Source organism: Tursiops truncatus, chromosome X (genome assembly GCF_011762595.2).
Source record: "Tursiops truncatus isolate mTurTru1 chromosome X, mTurTru1.mat.Y, whole genome shotgun sequence".
NCBI lineage: Eukaryota > Metazoa > Chordata > Mammalia > Artiodactyla > Delphinidae > Tursiops > Tursiops truncatus.
The window spans coordinates 127,520,192-127,543,165 of NC_047055.1; the positions used below are offsets into that span (position 1 = coordinate 127,520,192).

The 22,974-nt window shown below is 44.8% G+C and overlaps 1 protein-coding gene across 1 annotated transcript in view; it reads left to right on the forward strand.

The window, feature by feature from the left end:
* Positions 1-22,974, forward strand: part of LOC101337417 (polyprenol dehydrogenase) — a 327,160-nt gene that overhangs the window by 227,944 nt on the left and 76,242 nt on the right. The gene's annotated exons all lie outside the window — the stretch shown is intronic.

A 22,974-nucleotide genomic window follows, 5' to 3' on the forward strand; every position in this document is an offset into this window, starting at 1 on the left:
ACAGTAATAATAATAATGATACGTAGAGAAAGTGGCAGACTGTAGGAAAAAGAACAAGTAGAAGACAGTTGAGGAATCATGCATGCTAGGAGTGGGGTACCATTTGCAGAATAAGAATGGTCAAGCTTGGTCTTACTGAAAAGATACAGTTATAGGAAATAAAGGAAGCAGAACACTTGGGGCTGTGAGCGTCACATGTACAGTCAAGGGTCCAAATCTCATTGTGATCGTCATTCTTCTCATCACCGCCGCCAACAACACCATCATGACTGCCACCGTTTCAGTCAGCGGACGAGACTTAAGCTGCCGGCGACTAGCTCAGACGTTCAGCATCTCGGAGAAGAGACCTGGTGAAGAATCCCAGTAGGAAGTGGCTCCAGTCTCTGTGAGCTGGAAAGCGTCGGGTGAAACCCTTTCATCCTGTTCTATATTCAACACTCACGCCGCCGACAGTGCTGCCTTTGATCCGGGGCAGTGGCTGGAAGATCAGGGGTCCGGGAGTCAGCAGTGCCTCAGATGTGGGGCTGTTTGATCCCCTTGCCTGGGGCTTCTGAGCTCCAACACCCGCCTTCGTAAGGACGGGACCTGGACAGTGGTCCTGATGGGGGCATCCAGACCTCATTTCCTAAGGCCACCGCGCAGCGCTGGGGTGCCAGAGGCACTGTGAGGAAAGTGGGAGCGGAAACGAACCTCTCATTATTCACTGTGTGGGACTCACATGACAGTTCAGTTCTCCCCGTCGCCCAGAATAAGTTCTGCTGAGCAGCGCAGCACAGACATTTAGGTACAAGCCCACCGTCCCTAAAACAGAGATGTCGACGCCCACGCCGTCATGCTGCCATGAGGGTCAACGAGACGCGCCATGCTCGGCCCAGCACTCCGACGCGGTCCTCCTTTTGTCCATATATATTTATGAAACGAAGGCAGCCTCAACATTCCGTATGCACGGCCTCTGCCTGCTACCCGGGGAAACACAGAAGCCGGAATTTTCTCAATCCCCCAGCAGCTTCAAGGATGCGATGCATCCTTGGAAGGTCGTCCTGCAATATGGCGCCCAGTGGAAACCCATAGGGTACATTTGCATGAGATGCTTTTGTTGGACAAGCTGCCCTGTGTGTGTCAAGGCGCTGGCTTAGCTTTGGGAATTCTGGACAGATACACAGTGGATTCAAGAAGCCGTCCCAGGTCTGAGATGAAAGCAGCTATTTCCCCAGCTGGCCAGGAGCCTCCGCCGTCAACGCCTTCCTCTGGTCCTTCTGACTTAGAACCTGTGGATGGATTTTTCTTGGTGATCGTTTTCTCATTATTTTTTCAGTTGTGGTAAAATAACACGACGTCACATTTGCCACCTGAACCGTCTTTAAGTGTACGGTTGTCTGGCCTGAAGCACGTTCATACTGTGTGCAGCCACCCCGCCATGCGTCTCCAGAGCTTGTTCATCTTCCCAAACTGCAATTCTGTCCCCGTGAGATGCTCACTCCCCACCTCCCCTGCCCCCAACCTGCTGAGGACTTTTGTCCTCTGTGTTGGAATGTCTGAAGGTGGCTTCTGTGATCATCACAGGGGAACCTGGCCTGGCTGGCAACTGGGGCCAAAGTGGGGGGCCTCCTTCTGCCACCTTTCTGAGCTGGGGACCCACCAGGACCCGTGTGCCTCCCCTACCCATGCTGGAGCTCCGAGGTCCCTCCAAGGCCGAGGTCCATGGAAGCAGATCAGACAAGAGGGAGACGGATGAGGGGCCCTGACCCGTCTGCACGTGCCCCACCATCAACGACATAGAGTTCATCCTCAGCAACGAGAGACGCTGTGGGCTCGTCCTCAGGAGGGGTCTGTAAAGATACAGAGGAGCTGGTCGGGGGCTCCTGGTCGAAACCCCATTCTTGCACAAGGAAAGGACGGCTTAAGGCTTGCGTGCCATGAAACTTTCTAATCATGGTGCAGATGCAGTGCCTGACACCTCCTCCCACCTCTGCTTGGTCACGATAGTCGATTCTTCTTGCCTTGCAGCTTTCGGTTGCTGTATGAGTTTGGTAGGGCTCCCATAACAGAGCACCCCAGACCGGGGGGCTTAAACAACTCACACTTATCTCCCCCGGTGCTGGAGGCTGGAATCTGAGATCAGGGTGTGGGCAGGGCTGGTTCCTCCCGAGGCCTCTCTCCTTGCCGTGTAGACGGCCGTCTCCTCCCTGTGTCCTCACAGCGTCGTCCCTCTCTGTGCGTCTGTGTCCTGATCTCCTCTTCCTATAAGGACACCAGTTCTATGGGATCAGGACCCACCCCAGTGACCTCATTGTACCTTCATCCCCTCTTTAAAGGTCCTGTCTCCAAATACCCCAAGCACCGTCACATTGTGGGTTAGGATTTCAACATGAGTTAAGTGTAGGGGGACACACGTAACCCGTAACACTTGGCGACTCTGTGTCCAAGGAGACCGAGGTTTGCACGGCGGGTCCCATGTCTCTGGCTTACCCTCAGCATCCTGCATTTCGTGGGCAGCTCTTACACATGCCTTGTTGCTGGATGCGTTGCAGTTGGTGAGACATTTCAACACCCACCCGAGTACAGGGCACGAGGCTGGGACCACAGCCCCACACAGGATGCCTCGGCCAGGCAGTAACTAGCAGACACGGGTAGGTGCTCATGAGCTGCTTGGATGGACGACCCCCTTCAGTAACAGAGGGCTGCTTTCCTGGACCCACACTCCACTGCAGGGTTTCCTGAGTTGTCTGGTTCCGACATTCAGAGCTGAGGATGTGGGTTTTTTAAAACCTATACCTGCAAAGAGCATCTCTAGCACTGTGTGTGGTCAGAGGAGGTGAGGTGGGGGGGACTTCATGCAGAGGAGGGGTCCTCTATGGGGGCGGGGGGGTTGCCTGTCCATGGTGGGGAGCCCTGAGTGGGGCAGAGTGTGAGGAATCACTGCCAGGGGCTGTACACCCATCTCCACACCAAGAACTGCCCGTACGACAGGTAACACTGTGTCTGCTATGAACACACAGTCAATTTTTTTTCCAAATAAACCACAAATACGTCATAGATGATGGCTACACGAGTAGTAGCTATTTTAGCCCTTCATCTCCTCTTTTGAAGAACACCAGTATGCATGGCAGTCACGTGGGAATATGTGAATTTTTTGATATCCAAAAAGCCCAGTACAGTTGAAGATGACTAACATCTGTAGCTGCTGAGAACAGGTGGTTCCCGAGATGAATCTTGGTGGCCGATGGCATGAGATGTGATCAGCTGAATAACGTCTGCTTCGGACAGGACTTCGTGATACTCTGACCAGACAGGTCCAGGTGGGGAGCTGTTTTAAAATATAGGGTTTAGAGACTTCCCTGGCGGTCCAGTGGTTAAAAAACTCTGTGCTTCCAATGCTGGGGGCGCAGGTGCGATCCCTGCTCGGGGAACTAAGATCCCACATGCCGCACAGTGTGGCCAAAAAAATAAAATAGTTAAAAAACAGGGTTTATTATTATTCAGATATAGTAGACCCAACAAATCGGGAGATGACTGCCATGGAGAAGCTAGTTTGTAGATCTACGGCCGTGTGTCGTTCCTTAGCAATGCCGTCCTTTCCTTAGCAATACCGTCTTGTACACTTGAAATGTACTAAGAGGGGTGATCTTAACTGCTGTCATCACAGAGAAGCGAACAAACAAAAACGAAATTGGAAACTGTGTGAGATGATGCGTATATCTTCATGAGTTCATTGGTGGCCACTCTTTCACATATACATGTATCAAAGCATCAAGTGGTACACCTTAAGTAATACACTTTTTATGCATCAGTTTTATGTTGATAAAGATGGGGAGAAATACATAGTTGGTGACTCACAGTTCCCAAGAGGAGGGGGCACACCACACCACGCAGGGCCACATGGGGAGGCACCAGGGTCGGTCAGGAGGATGGGGGTTGGGGACTAGACGACAGCCTGTATTATGGTTTCCACAGGAAGGAACAGGTGAGCAGGGTTAGGAATGGGCTGGTGTGAATGATTCCAGCAGGTCCTGGGTACAGTTGCTATCCTAGCTGTCTGGTACCTGCTCTCGGAGGGATGACGGCAGGTGGATGGTGGCCCTTGAGAATGCAAATAAAAACAGCAACACAGGTAGCTCCCTGCTGGCGTTCACACCCAGCTTCTCATCCTTAGTAGACTTAAAACCTGAATTCTGCTTCCTCTGTCAAATGTGGGTCCTCGAGGGGCTTCACTTCCAAAAGGGGCCAGTGTCATCAGCACTGTAAACTATCAGATCCCAGACAGGTACTACTCTTTCATCTTTTTTTTTTAACATGGGGGAAATGTTTTCACATTTTCCTCATCTGTGCTCTCAGCTTCTCAAAAAAATGTAGCATAGTAGAATCAAAGAAGATCTTGAAGCAATTAAACAGCTAATATTTCTATGAAACAAGGAGGCGTAGGAGAGCCCCCGCAGAGGAGGGGGTGGGGCATGGGGTCTGGATGGGTCAGTTTGCATTTGGAAGGGGGGGTCGTTTGCTATCTCTAGGAATTGGCCGTCCCCTGGAAGGTCAGGAGGACCCCAAGATATCAAAGCATCAGAAACACAGAAAGTAGGAAGTACATTATTATAGGACCCCTCTTCTGTTAAAGGACACTGACAGGATCCCTTTTTCTTTCTTTTTCCTTTAGAGGAGATGCTTGGCTTTGGGGAACAGGGGGAGGAGGGGCGTTACCAAACTGTGGGAAAACGACACTTTCCGGAAACACCTGGACTTGTGCTTTGAAAGAGCAGCTCTGCTGCTTCCTGGCGACACCTCCTCTCCAGGCATTGTAGACAAAACATGCCATGAACCAGCTTCTGTTTCGTTGTTGGCCTTGAGTTGTAGGACCACCTAATGGAACACCGTTCAGCAGCTTTACTTTGCCAGACTGCTGACTCATCGGTGGGAACCCCAGGTAGGATGTGGACCCCATGCAGAGGTGCATCTTGTCTGGCTTAGATGGATGGGTACGAATCCCCATTCTAATCTAATCTCCATTACAAGGAGGTGGAGGAAACAATTGAACAAGTGTCATCTCTTCGTGCTGAGGTTACAGCCATGTCTCACCTACCCCGAGGCTTCACGGCCATGAGTACGGTTGACTGGGACCAGGGCGTAAAGCGATGAGCCTGTCCGATGGCAAGGAAAGTGACGGGCTTCATGCTCTAGGTGTTGGTGGAACCCTAAGGACTGACACCATCACTTCATTGGTAGGGACCGCCTTGCGTCTACCGTCTTGTCACAAAACGCCATGTTGTGGAGGCATCAGGAGAAAGGTGTAAAGCTACCAGTTGAAACAGACAAATACTCAGAACCCAGAGAGGAAGAATAGGACGCAGCACACCCTGCATCGCTCATGCTTGGGGACAGAAGCAGAGGAGAGAGAGGGATTTTACCCCATGCTGGTGACTGGATTTGGGAACTCAGAAACGCCACAGGTGACTGGAGCAATTCATCACCTCTGAACTTGGCACTCCTGAGCTCCCCCTTGTCTGCCACCCGGGTGGCGACCCAGCTTTGCTCAGTCACACCTGCTGTCTCATTCTCACACCCCAGACTCTTCAACAGGACTTTAATGTTCAAGGTCAGCATTGTTTCCTCACAACGGAGCTGCCTCCGTGGCAGGGATTTCTCTATCTCTGCAGAGAGCGGGGTTCATCTAGAAGACGGCTGGGTTCCCGTCCAGGTGTGGGGTCCTTTCACCTTTCACTGCTCCGAGCTGGGGAGCAACAAACCGTCTGTGTGAGGCCATTGCATGAGACACGCAGGAATCTCAGCACCGAAGGGGCAAAGGGGGTTGAGAATCCCAAAGCGGTTGGCAACTCTCGTGACTGGTGTAGCGCCGGAAGGTGAGCGGGAGGGGAAGGACCCGCAGGAGTTTTCCCCTGATGAGCGGCGAGGAGACAGACGTAAACTAGTCAGAAATCACGCTTGAAAGAAATACGAAAAACATGCCAGCGCTTCATTTGGTGTCTTTCTACACAATTTTTATTTTGTATTAGAGTAGAGTTGACGAACAGTGTTGTGCTGGTTTCAGGTGTACAACAAAGTGACTCAGTTCTGCATAGACATGTATCTCTTCTTTTTCAAATTACAAGATGTTGCGTAGAGTTCCCTGTGCTCTACAGTAGGTCCTTGCTGGTTATCCATTTTATATGTAGTCCTGTGTATATGTTAACCACAAACTCCTAATTTATCCCTCCCCCCTCCCTTTCCCCTTTGGTAACCATAAGTTTGTTTTCTAAGTCTGTGAGTCCGTTTCTGTTTTGTACATAAGTTCATTTGTGTCATTTTTTTAGTTTCCGCATATAAGTGATATCATATGGTATTTCTTTCTCTGTCTGACTTCACTTAGTAATAATAATCTCTAGGTCCATCCAAGTTGTTGCAAATGGCATTATTTCATTCTTTTTATGGCTGAGTAATATTCCATTGTGTCTGTGTACCACATCTTCTTTATCCATTCATCTATTGATGGGCATTTAGGTTGTTTCCATGTGTTGACTATTGTGAATAGTGCTGCTGTGAGCATTGAGGTACATGTATTTTTTCAAATTATGGTTGTCTCCAGATACATGCCCAGGAGTGGGATTGCTGCATCATACGGTAGTTCTATTTTTAGTTTCCTGAGGACCCTCCATCCTGTCCTCCATAGTGGCTGCACCAATTTGCATTCCCACCAACAGTGCAGGAGGTTCCCTTTTCTCCACACCCTCTCCAGCGTTTATTACTTGTAGACTTGTTTGATGAGGGCCATTCTGAACGGTGTGAGGTGATAACCTCACTGCAGTGTTGATTGGCACTTCTCTGATAATTAGCGATGCACATCTTGTGCCTCTTGGCCGTCTGTCTGTCTTCTTTGGAGACATGTCTGTTTAAGTCTTCCGTCTGTTTGGCATCTTGATGACACTTTCTAGATAGATTTTTTTCCATGGTCTTAAAAAAGTAAACACACTCTTGGCCTTTCTAATGATTCAGGTTGACATGGGGATGTTGTCCACGCTGATGGGTCCAGGTTTTAAAATGTCGGTCCTACTCCAATAAGGAACATACTCAAAAGTCTTGGACATACGTCAAGCCACGAGAATCTTAGACTCGTTGCTAGACCAGCCTTCTAGACAGCTCATGGGTGCCCAAGACGTCTTACTTCTCTCAAATTCCTTCAAGGGGGAAGAAAAGGGTCCTGACTTTATGGGTTTCCATGTTTCTTTTTCTTTCCCCTTTCATTCCTGCTCTGCTCAAGGTCTGTAGTGGGTTGGATTGTGGTTCCTCCCAGAGCTATGTCTACATCCTAAGCCCTGGTTCCTGGGAATTGTAGCCTTATTTCAGAAAAGCGTCTTTGCAGATGCAGTGATGTTCAGAATCTCAAGATGAGGTCATCTCGGATGAGGGTAGACTCTAGAAATCCAATGACTCATGTCCTTAAAACAGACGAAAGAGAACACACATGTAGAGAAGGTCGTGTGAAGACAGGCAGGGATTGCAATGATGCGTCTACCAGCCCAGGAATGCCGAGGCTGCCAGCAGCCCCCAGAAGCCGGGAGGGAGGTGTGGAGCAAGTCCTCCCTCACGGCCCTCAGAGGGAACCCTGCCAACACCTTCATCTTGGACTTCTGTCCTTCAGACTGTGACACAATACATTTCTCTTGTTTGAAACCACCCCGTTTTTGTAAATTTTGTGATAGATAGCATCTTCAGGAAACTAACAGAAGCTCCAACACGAGTTGTTTTTTTCCCCTTAAAGGACTCTCGTAATCCCACAGCAATCACTTCCCTAGGTGCAAGGCCGTCTCCTTTTCTGATGCTTCTGTTACGGATGTCATACATGTGTTGTGTGTGCACAGATGCTTCACTGTTCCTTCACAACGGTGAGAAGGAAGGGGAGCTCTTCTCGCTTAATTTTTCTTACGCATGGAAAGAGGTGCACCTGTGTCCATAGAGGGGATGATCCGGCAGGTGCTCAGACCGCGATGTATCCCGCTTGGTTGGAAGTCTCTGCCACGGACCGGAATATAGTAGTCACAAGCAATTCATTCTTCCTGTGAGCGGCCCAAGGTTACTTTTCACATCCTCAGTGGCCTCTTGCAAGATGGGATACGTTTCCCTCCGTCAGGCCCTGCCCTCTGGTTCCTGGCAGGACTTGGCTACGTGGAGTCTGGCATCCTCAGCCCGTTAACTCTCCCCGGCAGCTGAACTGTGCGGTTGACAGGTATTGATCCCCTTTCCCTGGGGTGATCCGAGGATGCTGAGTGAAGCCGACATTTTGTGGTTGCCCTGGAGCTTGGAAGGCTCTACTGCGCCCCACGCTGATGGCAGAAGACAAGAGACACCCAGACACGCACGTAGGAAAGCAGTTGAGAGGTGGGTCATAAAAACTCTCCATTTCTATTTAGACGGAGAGATTACTGTAAGACTGTCTCAGACGGCTCAGGTTCGGGTGTCCATTGAGAAGACCGAAGAGTATTCTAAATTCTCTGTGTTCCTTGAGAAATGCCTTGGGTGTTGGGGAAAGAGGAGGCAACCACATCTCCACAGGAACATTCTGCAGTTTTCCTGTGGTCAGAAAGCTAGAAAATAGAACCCAAAGTCGACTCACCCATGCGTCCTTGCTTTCCTGGACTTGGAATTGGCCATCAAAATCCATCGCCCATAATCCGTGGAGTAGAACGGATGAACCAGGCTGACTTTTGGAGACTGTCTGCCTAGGTTAAAGGATTCCTGTGTCCCCAGATGACTCATGACCCCAGCAGATGGATCATCATGCAATTCCCACAATGATGAGAAAAATACTGGTTAAGATGGAGTGATGCAAACCTCTAGGGAGGTGTCCACGAGACCCAGAGGTTATGCTAATTGGAACAAAGAAGGATGGACATGTTTACGTGGGGACTCGGGACTTGGAACAGTTATCATGTGCAGTTGTCACGTGCTCGGGGAAAAAAGGACTGTCTACACAAGGGAACGTCCTGACAGTGTAGACAACTATGGGATTGGAGGAAGAGTTGTCATATAAATTGGGTCCCTACTTGCCTCTTTGGCCGTCTCCCAGTTTGGGAATCAGGCTATAAAGTTTGAAATATGTTTCCAAAATCATTTAAAACTGTATGGCTAGAGGCATGGCTGACAAAAAATCTGGATTTCTAGCTGGGACAGAACCTCATGACATGTCAACAATCGACGGTGTCATCTTAGTGTTTATGTCCAGAGCTTAAAAATCTCAAACTAGGACAGAAATTCGAATGATTCCACGGTAAGAGACCTTCACCTCACTGATTTCATCTCCTGCTGGCTGGAGTCTACCATTTAATAAAATAACTTAAAAAAGACCTGAGAGTGGATACCTCATATATATATATTTGCACTCAGCTCTCTGTTGTCCGCATTAGAGAAACCTGAGGGTCCGTGGTGTGATCGCAGCACGATTCCGAAAACCCAAGAAGGAACCTCTAATTCTGTGTCTGCCACAGTTTGGGAATCCTGTCCCCTTTTGCAGATTCTACCACCACAAGGGTGTCGCGTGCTCTTTGTTCTTCATCGCGAAAGGCCCTGGTATCTTAGCTCCTTTGGTATTTTCTGAAGTAATGCCACAGGTTGATCTGCACCCCGCCCGCTAAGCCTTATTCTCATGCAATTTTGCATCCAACCACGTCCTTCCGTTTCTCCTCCTGCAACCCACTGCCGCCGCTTATTGTGCGATCAGCAGATTTCCCCAAAAGCTAAAAGAAGACTTCGGAGACTGAGAAACCCGTGAGGACAGAGGGACAGGGGGCTCTTTGTCAGATCTGCGGCAGCTCCAAGCAAGCTCGTCCTCTACCGTGCGCTTCTGTGTAAGAAGCTCCTGTGTGTGGGCACTCCCGTCACAGACTGTGGCTCTGTCGTAGGACGGGACTCAGGACACGGCTGGAACAGAGTGTCTTACTCTTTAAAAATAATACCACACCCAGAGCGTAAAACTTAAGACCTTCCTTGGAAATTCACACCACAACCTAATAAATTTTTTTATTAATTTATATTGGAGTGTAGTTGCTTTACAATGTTGTGTTAGTTTCTGCTGTACAGCAAAGTGAACCAGTTATACATACACATAGATCCACTCCTTTTTAGGTTCTTTTCCCATATAGGCCATTACAGAGTATTGAGTAGAGTTCCCTGTGCTATACACTAGGTCCTTATTAGTTATCTAGTTTATATATAGTAGTGTGTATATGTCAATCCCAATCTCCCAATTTATCCCTTCCCCCCTTACTCCCTGGTAACCATAAGTTTGTTTTCTACATCTGTGATTCTGTTTCTGTTTTGTAAATAAATTCAGTTGTATCATTTTTTTTTAGATTCCACATATAAGTGATACCATATGATTTGTCTTTCTCTGTCTGACTTACTTCACTCAGTATGGTCATCTCTAGTTGCATCCATGTTGCTGCAAATGGCATTATTTCATTCTTTTTTATGGCTGAGTAATATTCCATTGTATTTATGTAGCACATCTTCTTTATCCATTCTTCACTTGATGGACACTTAGGTTGCTTCCATGTCTTGGCTATTGTAAATAGTACTTCTGTGAATATTGGGGTGCATGTGTCTTTTTGAATTATGGTTTTCTCCGGTTACATGCCCAAGAGTGGGATTGCTGGGTCATATGGTATTTTTAGTTTTTTAAGGAACCTCCGTACTGTTCTCCACAGTGGCTGCACCAATTTACATTCCTACCGACAGTGTAGGAGGGCTCCCTTGTCTCCACACCCTCTCCAGCGTTTATTGTTCGTAGATCTTTTGATGATGGCCATTCTGACGGGCGTCTGGTGATACCTCATTGTAGTTTTGATTTGCATTTCTCTAATAATTAGTGATGTTGAGCATCTTTACAGCCATCTCTATATGACCTAATAATTTTAATGGGCCAGAATTTCTTCTTCATCTCTAAACTAAAACCACATGTACAGGGGCTTCTGTGGTGGTGCAGTGATTAAGAGTCCGCCTGCCAATGCAGGGGACACGGGTTCGAGCCCTGGTCCGGGAAGATCCCACATGCTGCGGAGCAACTAAGCCCGTGTGCCACACCTACTGAGCCTGCGAGCCACAACTACTGAGCCCATGTGCCACAACTACTGAGCCCGCGCACCTAGAGCCCGTGCTCCGCAACAAGAGAAGCCACCTCAATGAGAAGCCCACGCACTGCAACGAAGAGTAGCCCCCGCTCACTGCAGCTAGAGAAAGCCCGCACGCAGCAATGAAGACCCAACGCAGCCATAAATAAATAAATAAACAAATAAATAAGTGTATTTTTTAAAAAAACATATGTACAAGTGCAGCTATTCAATGAAAACAGTACCCTTTTCTTCACCAGATTCATAGCTGCATTTCTTTGCCATCCAGTCCCAACACAATCCCTTGCTACTTGCTCGTGATGACTTCTAGTCACAAGGATGGGTGTATGAACCTGTTTATGATGTGTTTGCTGCCATTATGTCCTCCGTCGTCTTTGGCGTCCAATCCACTGGCTGCCCCAACCTCTCGCAGCTCCCAGTCTGGGCTGCCATGATTCTGCTCCATCTTGGGACCACCTTCTTCCCCTCTGCTTCATGTTCTCTTGATATCTGTCTTCCTGCCGTTTCTCTTTTCTTTCCCTGAAGTGTGGGTCTCAGGCTCTAACTTTGCTAACAATACTCTGCCAACCATAGTTAATGGAGCCAAGATGCAGCCGTCAGCCACAGCAGCTCAGAATTCATTGACATATGTGGTGCCCTTGACTTTCTGTTGCTCCTCCGTGGGACCCGAGGCCATGGGAAGACTTCTGGCTTTGGTCCATTCACATGCAACCATGTCTGATCTAAACAAACAACACTGTTTTAAATTTCTTCATCCAACTCTTTTCCCAGTGAGTTCTTCTAGCACAGCTTTGGTGGATCCTTTCTCCGACTTATATCTGAGTTCAGTTGCACAGATGCACACCACACGTCTAAAGCTATTTCAAAATGAGCGGATGGGGCCACCTAAGTGTTTTAGTTTCCAGATGGCCACGCCAGAGATGACTCATGCTTACTCCTGTCATTTTTCCCGGAAGGGCAAAGTAACAGAAATGAATATTTCTGTGCCTATACTTGTTCAGGACAATAAGTTCCTCTGGAGAAAAACCAATACTTGTTGAAGGAAAGTTAGAGGAGAGAAAGAGACCTTATTCTGTTCAGTTTCTGTTCATTGATTCCCAAGGAACCATGGCATTGACACATAACAAATGAGTTTAGGGGGATGGAACTGCCCTGAACATCACTTAGGAGGCTCAAACCAGACCCATTTGTTATGAGGCCACTTAGAGGTTGTCTCACAAGGAGGTTCGATCATCACTTTTCCTAGTTTTTAGGCCACCGAGAATGCGCCACTGCCCAAATGAAAACATCAGTCAGAAGACTATCTTTCAGGGATAAAGGAGAGAGGGAAACAGTCATTTGGGGTCAGATTGTTTTCTCAGAAGCCTAAGTGGAGGCTCTGATGACTCACCACAGGGGATTCAGATTCTCATGGGTGATGGCGGTGGTGCTGCTGATGGTGATAGTGTGATGATGATGGTGATAGTGATGATGATGATGATAGGGATAATGGAATGAAGATGATGGTGTTGATGATGATAATGGCAGTGATGATGATGGTGATGATGTTGATGTTGGTGATGATGATGCTTTTTGCTAATAAGCTATGAGGCTTATATCACTTAGAAAATAAGATCACGCCCACTTTAGTTTGGGTTATCATGCAAGATCTTTTTTTGGTCTTATTAAACATGGATTAAGGCAAATCTCAGAATTCCGTTTTACGTACTATGTGAAATGACCAAGGCTCATCCCAGAGTTTCTGCTCAGGATTTTGTAAGGGAGGATGGAGCAAAGGAATTAGTCATTTATCCATTCATTGCTTTGACCTATGAGTAGTGCAAACATTCGGGATATCAGTACTGCATGAGAAACCAGGGATAGAAAAATATAGGAGCTAGCAAGATGATGGAGATCATGCAGTAGTGTTTGTTGAATGAATAAATGATGCCCATGAGCTCTTGGAAAAAGTTGGCCTGGCTAACACCTGTGAGGTCTACCTTTTAACCTACGATATGATTGTGCTTCTTTCATAGGTACGGGGCTCTTTCCTGGTAACACACACACATATCTCAGAAGAGCTTGGATCAGATATCATCCATGTTTGAACCAGAGTGTCAGGGCAAACTCTGTTCTCCTGACGCTGTGTCCCAAACTGAAGGCAACACTTGGCACAGTGGAGGACTGGCAGCTATCTGTGAGGGATTTCTCCTTCTGCTGTCAAATCACAGAAGCTCCTGGCTTGGGGTTGACAAGAGGGGTCCTCATTTGGAAGGCTTTCCTTAGTCTCTTGTTCCTGACCCACAAGCACGGCAGACTCCCTTGTCTTACATGAGCTTCTTGTAACCTTGTGTTACCTACACATGCGTCCCCATTTATATCAGCCCTTTCTTTGTCTGGTTGCTTTTAAAAATAGTGCAGTCTGGCAGCTCCCGGTTCCCTGCTTCACCTTCAGTCTTCCTTTTTTCCCCAACTATTTCATCTTAGTAATAGTGCTTGCGTTAATTTTATATGTCGACTTGACTTGGCCATGGTGCCCAGATGTGTGGTCAGACATTATTCTGGGGGTTTCCGTGGGGGTGTTTATGGATGAAATTAACATTTAAATTGTTGGACTTTGAGTAAAGCAGATTGTGCTCCATAGTGTGGGTGGGCCTCGTCAAATCAGTGGAAGGTGCGAATAGAACAAAAGACTGACCTCCCCAGAGAAAGATGGCATTTTGCAGCAGAGGTCCTCTGGACTTGCACTGCAACATCATCTCTTTCCCGGGTCTCCAGCTTGCTGGTCTACCCTGCAGATTTTGGATTTGCCAGCCTTTATAATTGCATGTAATTGCATGAATCAATTCCTTAAAATAAAAATCTCCCTTTCTTTCTCCCTCTCTCTCTCCATACACACACACACACACACACACACACACACACACCCCTATTGGTTCTGTTTCTCTGTAGAACCTTACTACAATAATTTCAGCATGAATATTAAATATCTCACACAATCTAATTGCTCTGTCATGCTGAGTCTTTTTTTTTTTTTTTAATTTATTTATTTATGGCTGTGTTGGGTCTTCGTTTCTGTGCAAGGGCTCTCTCCAGTTGCGGCAAGCGGGGGCCACTCTTCATCGCGGTGCGCAGGCCTCTCACTATCGCGGCCTCTCGTTGCAGAGCACAGGCTCCAGACACGCAGGCTCAGTAATCGTGGCTCACGGGGCTAGTTGCTCTGCGGCATGTGGGATCCTCCCGGACCAGGGCTCGAACCTGTGTCCCCTGCACTGGCAGGCAGACTCTCAACCACTGCGCCACCAGGGAAGCCCCTGCTGAGTCTTTTTTAATGTGTAGCTTCAACGTTTATTGATAATGATGCTTATGATGACAGGTATTTTTTAATATCTTTATTGGAGTATAATTGCTTTACAATGGTGTGTTAGTTTCTGCTTTATAACAAAGTGAATCAGTTATACATATACATATGTTCCCATATCTCTTCCCTCTTGCATCTCCCTCCCTCCCACCCTCCCTATCCCACCCCTCTAGGTGGTCACAAAGCACCGAGCAGATCTCCCTGTGCTATGTGGCTGCTTCCCACTACCTAGCTATTTTACGTTTGGTAGTGTATATATGTCCATGCCACTCTCTCACTTTGTCTCAGCTTACCCTTCCCCCTCCCCGTGTCCTCAAGTCCATTCTCTGTTAGGTCTGCATGTTGATTCCCGTCTTGCCCCTAGATTCTTCATGACCATTTTTTTTTTTAGATTCCACATATATGTGTTAGCATACAGTATTTGTTTTTCTCTTTCTGCATTACTTCACTCTGTATGACAGACTCTAGGTCCATCCACCTCACTACAAATAACTCAATTACGTTTCCTTTTATGGCTGAGTGATATTCCATTGTATATATGTGCCACATCTTCTTTATCCGTTCATCTGTTGATGGACACTTAGGTTGCTTCCATGTCCTGGTTATTGTAAACAGAGCTGCAATGAACATTTTGGTACATGACTCTTTTTGAATTATGGTTTTCTCAGGGTATATGTCCAGTAGTGGGATGGCTGGGTCATATGGTAGTTCTATTTGTAGTTTTTTAAGGAACCTCCATACTGTTCTCCATAGTGGCTGTATCAATTTACATGCCCACCAACAGTGCAAGACGGTTCCCTTTTCTCCACACCCTCTCCAGCAGTTATTGTTTGTAGATTTTTTGATGATGACCATTCTGACCTGTGTGAGATGATATCTCATTGTAGTTTTGATTTGCATTTCTCTAATGATTAATGATGTTGAGCATTCTTTCATGTGTTTGTTGGCAGTCTGTATATCTTCTTTGGAGAAATGTCTAATTAGGTGTTCTGCCCGTTTTTGGATTGGGTTGTTTGTTTTTCTGATATTGAGCTGCATGAGCTCCTTGTATACTCTGGAGATTAATCCTTTGTCAGTTGCTTCATTTGCAAATATTTTCTCCCATTCTGAGGGTTGTCTTTTCATCTTGTTTATGGTTTCCTTTGCTATGCAAAAGCTTTTAAGTTTCATTAGGTCCCATTTGTTTATTTTTGTTTTTATTTCCCTTACTCTAGGAGGTGGGTCAAAAAGGATCTTGTTGTGATTTATGTCATAGAGTGTGCTGCCTATGTTTTCCTCTAAGAGTTTGATAGTGTCTGCCTTACATTTATGTCTTTAATCCATTTTGAGTTTATTTTTGTGTATGGTCTTAACGACTGTTCTAATTTCATTCTTTTACATGTAGCTGTCCAGTTTTCCCAGCACCACTTATTGAAGAGGCTGTCTTTTCTCCACTGTATATTCTTGCCTCCTTTATCAAAGATAAGATGACCGTATGTGCGTGGGTTTATCTCTGGGCTTTCTATCCTGTTCCAGTGATCTATATTTCTGTTTTTGTGCCAGTACCATGCTGTCTTGATGACTGTAGCTTTGTAGTATAGTCTGAAGTCAGAGAGCCTGATTCCTCCAGCTCCGTTTTTCTTTCTCAAGATTGCTTTGGCTCTTCGGGGTCTTTTGTGTGTCCATACAAATTGTGAAATTTTTTGTTCTAGTTCTGTGAAAAATGCCAGTGGTAGTTTGATAGGGATTGCATTGAATCTGTAGATTTATTTGGGTAGTAGAGTCATTTTCACAATGTTGATGTGCAAATGTGTTTGTAATTGCAGTGTTCTAATATTTTAATGTTCATTCATGACAGTTTTATGTATTGCTTTCCCCATTAGTTTTGATGGCAGCCTGGTGTTTTATCAAATGAAAAAGTGCACTTTATCTGACCTTCTATAAAATGGTTCTGAGGTAACCATCTTTGTGCTTCCCTCCTCCCCACATTTGTATTATTTACTTAGAATAAACCCTGATTAACAGGACTTCTTGGTCACACTGTATGGACGTTTTGCATTTTTTTGATACTCAACTCTCTTTGTCTCTTTCTTTTCTGCCCCTAAGAATCAGCCTTTGGAAGTGGTGTTGCCCGATCAAATTACAAGACACCAGTTAAACTTGACATTTTTATAAATAACATTTTTCAGTGTAAATATATACCAAATATTGCACGATAAACAATACGTAGTAGTTTAGTATATGTATATCCCGTGCAGTATTTGAGACAAGTAGTTTATTTAGTACAAGTATGTCCCATACAATATTTTAGACAAATCTTTTATTTAGTATATGTATGTCCCATGCTGTCGTTGGGACATACTTATACTAAAGAACAGATATTTGTTGTTTATTTGTTGTTTATCTGAAACTCAAATTTATGTGTCCTGTGTGTTGATTTGCTAAAGCCAGCAGCCCTGTTTGAAACATTTGTCTAGGACTTAGAGCCAGATTGATGAAGCTTTTAGAGTCAGAATACTCCTTATTTTCAATATTTTACAATCTGACTTCTGATGGGACCACTGAAGTGAGTGAAATTGTGTCTCAAGTGCTAACATTTTTTGAGCTCCGCTGGAAACCATTGGAGAACCATAGACCAATAACTGGGCAACATTGATTGAGTGTGGCTGGGTATCAAGGTAGGAAAGAACCAAACAAGATTGCTTAGCTTCAAAAAAGAAGTATTTACGTTTGGTGAGCGCTGTGTTAGGTATTTGTGGTCTAACCACTAGGTTCGTGTAGCGCAAACCTAGTTTTCTATGGTAGGTTCTGCTAATCACCCCCAGACTAGGACAGTGGAAGCAAGGTTTCCGGGCATATTTAAGGAGGACACTGTCAGGTGCAGACTCTGCATTTGCGTGAGTCTGACAGAGAGCACATCCTCCAGTGTTGCATCCTGGGTGCCCTGTTTGCCTTAATTTTGCTCAGTCTTGCTGCAGATCCACCAGAGATGAGAAATACAACAAAAGATCCCTATCTCAGACCATAAACCCAACCCGCACATTTCTTGTCTCACTGAAACCCTTGAAGGGCGGCACTGTTGCCATGGAAATCTTATTTTTGTCTGCAGACTGTAAGCTCCTTCAGAAAAAGGACCAGGAATCACTTGCCTCTCCGCTCTGCTCAGTCTGTACCTTCTTTCTTAACATGGCCTTAGCGTCCTATAAATATCAGTTGAATTAGTAAAGCAATGACAACTTTACAATTATTGGGTTGGCCAGAAAGTTCATTTGAACATCTTACAGAAAAAAACATACGAGCTTTTGGCCAACACAATCTTTCCCAAAGAAGTGACGGGAAATGAAACTCCAGACTCATCCACTTTTACCCATTTTCGCCATCACTTCCTACTATTTTCCAAAGCTTTAACTGGGAAGATGTCAGTCTACATGATCAGATAAATTGATGTGAAAATCACTGTAGGAACAGAAATTCCTCCCCACCTAAGAAGATACTTCTGCTAACAAATGATTTATTCAACAGAGATGTTGAATGTCCTTTAAGTTTTCCAAGAAGGAAGTTGGACATTGTTCACCTGCCCGGTCATGACTGCCCTGGGTGATGAAAAGCGATTCGAGGAATGTGCAAAATGGCTCTCATGAATTTCCCCCTGACAGGTGTCGAGACACGCAGCTGGGCGTTCATTTGTCTGAACATTGCTGTGGAGGCTCTTGTGTTCCCTGGACGCATAGGAGTGTGAGCTGTGTAAAGCACACATTGTGAAGGGAGGTTGGACCTTCAGATTGTATCTTCTGAGTTAAAAAAAAAAAGGCATTGTAGATTTTAAACTAATAAGAATAGTTGAGCCACGGTCATGCCACGTATGAAAGTAGAACAGTGATGTTGATCTCTGATTGCTCTTCATCCTTTAAATAACTAACCTGAGAGTGAGGCAGCTCTCCGAAGAGAACATTTCATCACAAGAAGAAAGTCTGTGGAGAGAGAACCTATCACGCAAAGTTGTCTGATCTGAACAGTAGAATCTCAGCATTCATTTTTGAGGTCCCGTCCTTTGCAACCACAATTTCCTCTTTGTCATAGACAGCAGTGTGTCCATTGTGCCTTGTCACCCTTCCACTGAGTGACTTTTAGCATTGATTGGCAGCCTGCTGCCAGTCTGAAAGGAACTAAAGTGTGCTGGGTTTCACAAGTCAATCGTTAAGTCAACGATGGGTGGGAAATGCCCCCCGTGGTTTCCAGGAGCTCGTGCGCGTGTGCACGCGTGTGTATATATGCACGCACACACCAGGTACATCAGATGGCTGGTGACTGGGGTGTCTGCTCAGGGTTCTGGGGGTTGCCACCTGCTGCAGATTCCTGCTGGCATTTCACTGGCAGTGTCCACTATGTCACTTAAGACATCCTCCAGATTTCATTCCCAAACATCCCAGCAGAGCCTGCACCAAGATGAACCCATGTGGCCATAAAGAATCACCAGTTATCTGACCTGTGAGAGCATCGATTTATCAACGCTTAACACGTTCGTATTATTAAATATGACATTACTTGTATAAAATGTATCCATTTAAAAAGTTACCTTTACTTTTTTCCCGTGGTCGGTTTCCCTTGGCAAGCACTGATTTCAGATGTGGTTCCTCATGTTATCCCAGACCTTATACAAAACATGAGTAATGTCGTTTTATACATTGAATATTTGTATAGATTTGCCTTCCCATTTACCATTTTTTGATGTCTTTATTTCTTTTGACATTCTTGCACCTTCCAACATGGGTTCGTGCTGGCTTTCTTTTTTAATTTTAAAAAAGTTTTATTGAGATATAATTGACCTAAAACATTGTATAAGTTTAAGATACGCAACATGTGGCTTTGATACATTGATGTGTTGCAATGTGACTGCCACTGTACTAACACCTCTGTCACATACTTATGTCTTTTTTGTTGTGGGAACAATTAAGATCTAATCTGTTAGCAACTTTGTAGTTTACAAGATTGATGTCTGTAATCACTGTGCTGTGCATTAAATCTCCAGGACTTATTTATCTACTGGTTGCAAGCTTGTACCCTTAAACAACATCTCCCAATCCCCTACTCCCAAGCCCCTGATCACCACCATCCCACTCTCTGCTTTTACAAGTCTGAGGTTTTTAGATTCCACATATAAGCTATACCGTACAGTATTGGTCTTTGTGTAACCTGACATCTCATTTAGCATAATGTCCTCAAGGTCCATCCACGTTGTTGCAAATGGTAGGACTTCCTTCTTCCTCATGGCTGAATAATATTCCTCTGTGTGTGTGTGTGTGTGTGTGTGTGTGTGTGCGCGTGCGTGCACGAGTGATATTTTTATCCGTTACTTTGATTTATCTGTTGAAGACGTTTAGGTTCTTTCAATATCTTGGCTATTGTGAATAATTCTGCAGTAAACATGGGAGTGTAGTTATCTCTTTGATATCCTATTATTCCCTTGGGATATACCAAGGAATGGAATTTGTGGATCATATGGTAGTTCTATTTTTTAAAATAAATTTATTTATTTTATTTATTTACGTTTGGCTGCATTGGGTCTTCATTGTTGTGCATGGGCTTTCTCTGGTTCCAGCCAGCAGGGTCTACTCTTCGTTGTGGTGCACGGGCTTCTCATGGCAGTGGCTCCTCTTGTTGTGGAGCACGGGCTCTAGGCACGTGGGCTTCAGTAGTTGTGGCGCATGGGCTCAGTAGTTGTGGATCGTGGTCTCTAGAGCGCACGCTCAGTAGTTGTGGCACATGGGCTTAGTGGCTCCATGGCATGTGGGATCTTTGTGGACTAGGGCTTGAACCCATGTCCCCTGCATTGGCAGGCAGATTCTTAACCACTGTGCCACCAGGGAAGTTCCAGTAATTCTAGTTTTAATTTTGGGGAGAACCTCCATACTGTTTTTCATAGTGGCTGAACAAGTTTACACTCTTACCAACTGTGCACAGGGCTCCTTTTTCTCCACATCTTCACCAACACTTGTCATCTCTTGTCTTCTTGATGATAGCCATTCTAACAGGGGTGAGGTGTTATATTATTGTAGTTTAAATTTGCATTTCCCTAGTAAATATCATATAATAACGCATATATGTGGAATGTACAAAATGGTATAGATGATCTTATTTGCAAAGCGGAAAGAGAGACACAGGCGTAGAGAACAAATGTATGGATACCAAGGGGGAAAGGGGTGGGGTGGGAGGAATTGGGAGACTGGGATTGACACATATACATTGTTGATACTATGTATAAAATGGACAACTGATGGGAACATACTGTATAGCACAGGGAACTAATGCACGTGATAACCTAAATGGGAGGGAAGTCCAAAAGGGAGGGGATATCTGTATGTGTGTGGCTGATTCATCTTGTTGTGCAGTGGAGGCTAACACAACATTGTAAAGCAACCATACTCCAATAAAAATTACTTTAAAAAAAAAGAAAAGAAAAATCTGGGAATAGATGCTGCCTCTACTCCTGCTCTCAATATATACATATCCTTTTTCTTAACTTCTATATCTTTGGTTAACTAAGTCAGAAACTGATAGCTTGTATATAATCATATTATGTTCAATAATAAATGTCTTTTCAATAAAAAAAAATTTTGCATTTCCCTGATGATTACTGATGTTGAGCACCTTTTCATGTACCTGTTGGCCATTTGATGTCTTCTTTGAAAATGTGTCTATTCAGTTCCCCTTCCCATTTTTAATTGGATTTGGGGAGGGGTGTTGAGTAGTACAAGTTTATTACATTTTTTGGATATTAGTTCCTTGCTCCATACATGGTTTGCAAACATTTTCTCCCAGTCTGTAGGTTACCTTTTCATTTTTTTGGATTCTTTTGCTATGTATAAGCTTTTTACTTTGATGTAGTGTAATTTGTTTATTTTTGCTTTTGTTGTGTTTGCTTTTAATGTTATATCTTAAAAAAATTATTGCCAAGACCTATGCCAAGGAGCTTCTTTCCTAAGTTTTCTTTAGGAGTTTTATGGTATTAGGTCTTATGTTTAAGTCTTTGATTCATTTCAAGTTAATTTTTGAGGGTGGTGTAAAATAGGGATCCAGTTTCATTTTTCTACATGTGGTCATCCCATTTTCCCATCACAGTTTGTTGAAGAGACTCTCCTTTCCCCATTGAGTGTTATTGGCTCCCTTGTTAAATATTAGTTGACCATAAATGTGGGGAGTTATTTCTGGGCTCGGTTTTAATTCCATTGGTCTTTGTGTTTATTTTTATGCCACTGCCATATTGTTTTGATCATCATAGCTTTGTAGTATAGTTTGAAATCAGGAACTGTGATACTTCTGGCTTTGTTCTTCTTCCTCATGATTGCTTTGGCTATGAGGGGTCTTCTGTGATGCCATACAAGTTTTAGGACTACTTGTTCTATTTATGTGAAAAATGCCTTTGGGATTTTGATGAGGATGGCTTTGCGTCTATAGATTGCTTTGGGTAGTATGGACATTTTTTTTTTTTTCCCCAGTACGTGGGCCTCTCACTGTTGTGGCCTCTCCCGTTGCGGAGCACAGACTCCGGACGCGCAGGCTCAGCAGCCATGGCTCACGGGCCTAGCCGCTCTGCGGCATGTGGAATCTTCCCAGACCGGGGCATGAACCCGTGTCCCCTGCATCGGCAGGCGGACTCTGAACCACTGCGCCACCAGGGAAGCCCAGTATGGACATTTTAACAATAATATTTCTATTGATCCATGAATACATGCTATGTTTACATTTGTCTTTCTTCCTCAGTTTCTTTCATCAGAGATTTTTCTTCATTGTACAGATTTTTAATTCCTTAAGTAAATATATTTCTAAGTATTCTATTATTTCTATGCTGTTGTGAATGTGATGATCTTTGTAATTTCTTTTCAGGTTTTTCATTGTTAGTGTATAGAAACACATGATTTCTGTATGGTAATTTTATATATTGAAACTGTACTGAATTCATTAATTCCAACAGTGTCATGATTGACTCTTTAGGATTTTCTATATGTCAGATTATATCATCTGTAAATAACAACATTTTACTTCTTCCTTTTCAATTTGGATGCTTTTTTTTTTTTGTCTTGCCTAGTTGCTCTAGCCAGGACTTCCAGTACTGTGTTGAATAGGAGTGGTGAGAGAGTGCACCGGCTTTAACATCTCCTTCAGTGGCGGTCTACTCGTGGAAATGTTCAGAGGCTGTTGTTTTTGCAGCTCTATTTATTTCAGCCCCATTTTGGAAAGATACTTTCTCTGGGATCTATTTCCTTTCAGTGCTTTCATTCTTTTATTCCACTCTCTCCTGGTAGACCGGCTTCCACTGCTTGATAAGAGTCAGGCGTAAGTCCCACCATCAGGCCTTTGAAAATATGCCACCTTTTGTCGTCTGGCTGCTTTCAAGCTTATCTCTTTGTCTTTGGTATACTCTGGAATGCCTTGTGATGTATGTGTGTCCATGTATTTAATTTTATTCTTTTTGGGATTACTTTGATTTCCCCTACGTGTGGGTTACTGTCTTTCTGGTTGATTTTCATCATCATCTCTTCATGT